Source organism: Citrus clementina, unplaced genomic scaffold (assembly GCF_000493195.1).
Source record: "Citrus clementina cultivar Clemenules unplaced genomic scaffold, Citrus_clementina_v1.0 scaffold_3, whole genome shotgun sequence".
Lineage (NCBI taxonomy): Eukaryota > Viridiplantae > Streptophyta > Magnoliopsida > Sapindales > Rutaceae > Citrus > Citrus x clementina.
In genome coordinates, this window is record NW_006262339.1 from 36,798,103 (window position 1) to 36,802,458 (window position 4,356).

Sequence of the window (4,356 nt, forward strand, 5' to 3'; positions counted from 1 at the left end):
GGCTGAAGCCCCTCTTAAGCCTTAGTTGAGTCCGCCATGGTACAAGTTCATTCCTTAAGTTTTTCATTTTACTACTGGATTAAAAAATGTTGGAGTAATTCGAAATAACCAGCCACATCACTTGAGATCTATCCATATACTCAAGTATATACTAGTTATGATCTCCAACACAAAAAAAAAAAAAAATTTGGGTGGTTTCTTTTGTCATACTCTCTAGAAAATTCCTCTGCGTGCGTGCATGCTAACAACAACCCGATGCGTTGTGCCAAATATGCATTTATGTTACGGAATCGTAAGTTAAATTGGTCATTACATTAAATGAAAATAAACATATAGTAGTTTATATTGACAGATTGTATATATTACCTCCAATATACAGTAGTAAAGAATTATATAGTTTATTTTCTTTCTTACCCTATTTTATGTAGGCTTCATATGTATTAAATAGTAAGTTATTTGATTTATTGTAAATCTCAAATCTCTTAATTATACAACTGAGATAATAAGCACAAGATAACATACAAATGAAAATTGGAAGCTGAAGTTGTCTCTTTCATTCAGTACTGACAAATACAATCCTGCCTGCTTAAGCTGTAAGTTTCTGTTTAGACTTCTATGAAATCTTGCAGCCTTGATGTTGTTTTGCTTGAGTGTATGTCTTGATATCTTGGCAGTGAGCAGGAGATTGTAGGCGTTGTGACTTGTGATATCTCGATGTAGAAATTAGTCCTTCAAAGTCTTGATAATGATGGCTTGATGTCCTGTTTCTTTGGTGTCTTGTGTCTTATTTCTTCTGAATCTTGCTGTTCTTTCCTCTTCAAGAAGTTGAAGTTTGTTCATGCTAAATTTCTATTTGAAATATTCAATTTGTGCAGACTCTGAACGTCGCCTTCGTCTTCTGTTTCCCCATAACATGGTCCTTCTTTTTGCTTTCCTTTTTTTTTTTTAATAACCCAAACACATATCCTGAACAAACACGCTAACTTGCAGAGCAAACATGCAAAACTAATTGATCTAAACAAATATCCAATGGGATTAAAGATAATTTTTATGTTTTATTATTTTAAAAGGTTCAGAACAGGGTTGTGCACGATTTATAATTCTTCTACAACCTTCTAGTTCTGCAGATATTATTTGTAAAGTTATAGAATTGCAGCTAATAGATTTATTATTTATATAAATCGTCTATTATTGATGACTTGGTAATTCTTTTTTTTTTTTTGGGTCACTACAGTTTCTATGATGATATTAACAAGTGAGATTATCTCCAGTAGAAACTCCCAATTGGTTGCAGCACTCAGAGAAGTACCTAATACGAGATGAACAGTGCAAGGGTTTCCACCATCACATTCAAGTTCACCATTAATGGCCTGAATGCTTGCCCCAAATCCTTGGTTCATTACAGATTGAACACTGTTTGTCCAGAACCATAAAGCAGTCTTGAATGCTATAACTGCTCATTGGCAACAGTTGCCGGCGCGTTTAATTCGTCAAAGCCAATGCTGTTTCCGGCAGGTCCGTAGTTGAAATTCCAAGATAGTTGAATTTGTCCCTGGCCGTAGTAACCTTTGCTTGAATTGCATGGATATAGAGTGCTTGATTCATCATAATAGTCCTATTGCGGACATGGTAGACAAGCATGATAAATGTGGAACACATGCAAAGATGAATGATGACTTTTGGAATGCAATCATGAAATGTACATAATTATAACAACTACCAATCCACCAGGCAACTACTACCCACAAAATCTATTTATATATCTCCTTCATTTATTTTTTGTTGACTTTCTTTTTGTAATTGTTCTGACAGCTTGTGTATTTATTGTGTTTTACTAATCAGTAATCAGAATAGACTAAAATTAGAATGAAGTGTAATCGGAATAGGCTGAAATCGAAATGGGGATGAGAATCCTAATAAACTATTTACTTTAGTTGTGGAAATTGGAATTGAAATGAACTGTATTGTTATTGATGTGTTCACTTTATTTTGGAATTGGAATAGATAGTTACAAAGTACTAAACTAACCTTAGTTTATTATGTCATAATAATAATAATAATAAGCATCATCATCATCATTGTTTATAATCATTATATTAATAATAGTAATTATTATTCTTATTGTTATTATTATTATAATTAATACTTATAATTATTCCTAATAATAATAACAACAATAATAATTATTAATACTGTTGTTGGTGTTGTTGTTATTATTACAATTAATACTTATTATTATTCCTAATAATAATAACAACAATAATAATTATTAATATTGTTGTTGGTGTTGTTGTTATTATTACAATTAATACTTATTATTATTCCTAATAATAATAATAATAATAATATAATGAAGGATAAAATATAAATTTCAAGATTTAAGTGAGGCTAATATGATTACTTTAAAAAATAAGAATTCTCTTTCCACCTCCCCCATAAGAATGAGAACTCTACTAATCATTCTTAATTTTAGGTGGCGTCCACCTCTATGATTCTCATTCTACCTCTTATTTAAGCAAGTAAATACATCATTTATTTTCACTCCTTGATTTTAATTCCCAATAAGTAAATACAACGTTATATTATTGTAGAACAAATGGTGATATAGATGAATAAAATCATTTTCTTGCCTTTGGCCTTGTATTATTGTGTTGTTTTATGATTTTTTTAGAAAAAAGAAAGAAAGGAGGAACTCCAAATATTTTTTGATGATTTTTTTTCAAAAAAATTAGGGAGGAAATACAATTTAAAACCAATAGAAAGAGGAAATATAATTTAGAGCCACCGCTTTGATACTTTAATAAAAAGTCAAAGGCAATTTAATTATTTTATCCATTTGTATAAATACACAAGCTATCATAACAATTATAAAAAAAAAGTTAAAAAAATAAATGAAGAAGATGAGTAAACGTATTTCGTAGGTAGTAATTATCTGGTGAGGTTAGCAGTTGTTACCATTATATTCATTTCATCATTACATTCCAAAAATTATCATTCATCTTCGCATGTGATCCACAATTATCGTGCTTACCTGCCATGTTTGCAATAAGTCCTTTGAGCGACGACCGTCTATTTCTTCAATACAACAAAACTCTGGCAGAAAGAAAAGAAGAATTTAATTTTAAGTTAATTTATGTAAGGAAACTGGAAAAAAAAAATTTTCTGGAAAAGAATTAATCATTTAAAATTCATGTTTCAAAGCTGTTGTCAAAAAGATTATGTAAATTCAACCTTTTTCTTTTTTACTATTTTATCCCTAGAAAAAGACCGCTAACAATTTCGTTTTTGTTAATTAATCACTGGCAACTACCTGGAGAAAGCTTAACAATTAATCAATTAAAAAAAAAAGAACAAAAGACAGATTCTAATAAGCTTTAAAATAGTTTTTTTTTAAAAAAAAAGTTGAAAGTTTTATAACTTTTTTTTTTTTGAACTACGAGAAAGTTTTAATGAGTTTTAGAGCATGAAAGTGACGATTAATTTACTGTAAAAAAGATGAATTCTTACGTCCTGTTTCATGTGTAACATGAGCAAAGAAAGCTGCAATTTCGCGCATCGTATCCTCTTCCGCGCCTGTTCTACCAAATTGAGAAAAAGAGCCAAGGGCGTCGAGAAAAGCTGATCGTGAATAAAAGTTCTTCCCGACGCAACTTGCATCAGCTTGGTTAAGTATCCCGTTAAAGAATTTCGGTGTCACGATATCAACCACCGACACATCATTAGTGGCTGGAGGGGCGTCGTATGGCCCCTGCTGGCTCCCTGCGCCACAGTACTCATCGCTGGTGCCACAATATCCCCATTGGCTGCAGCACTGCCACATTTTTGGGTCATTACATTTCTTGGCATCATCAAAAAGTAGCAATGAACATGGGAAATTGCATACTTTGTTTCAAGCCAGAAGGCGCCATAATTTAGGAAGAATTAGATGATAAATTGTGCGTCTTGATAAGGCTGAAAGTGGAGGAGATAAAAGTGGGGGAGATATTTTTAGTGCCACAAAAAGTTAAAAGAAGGTGGAATTAAATACAAAACAGAATTTTTTTTTTTTTTTTTTTTAAAGCGTGAGGTTGGGAGATTGTGGAAGACTTTGACTTGTTAACATTATTAACAGGGTTCTGCTAGGTTACAGTTGTTGTAACTCACAGCCCATGCAATTGCCTTATTAATAAATTGCTTAGGGTCCTGCTAAGTTGCAAGAGAATGCGCGTGTTTGCGCGTGCAAGCGCTTCTAAATTCAAACTTTTGTTACTAATTTAATTTTGGTTAGTGGTGTTTGGAAATTTTATTGTATTGTTTGAGGATTTTAGTTTTTTTTTTTTTTTTGTTACAGTTTTATAACTAACGTATTTTAATCTC

The 4,356-nt window shown here is 31.5% G+C and overlaps 1 pseudogene; it reads right to left on the reverse strand.

The window, feature by feature from the left end:
* Positions 1-1,135: 1,135 nt before the first annotated feature.
* Positions 1,136-3,971, reverse strand: LOC18047843 (annotated as a pseudogene).
* Positions 3,972-4,356: the final 385 nt, after the last annotated feature.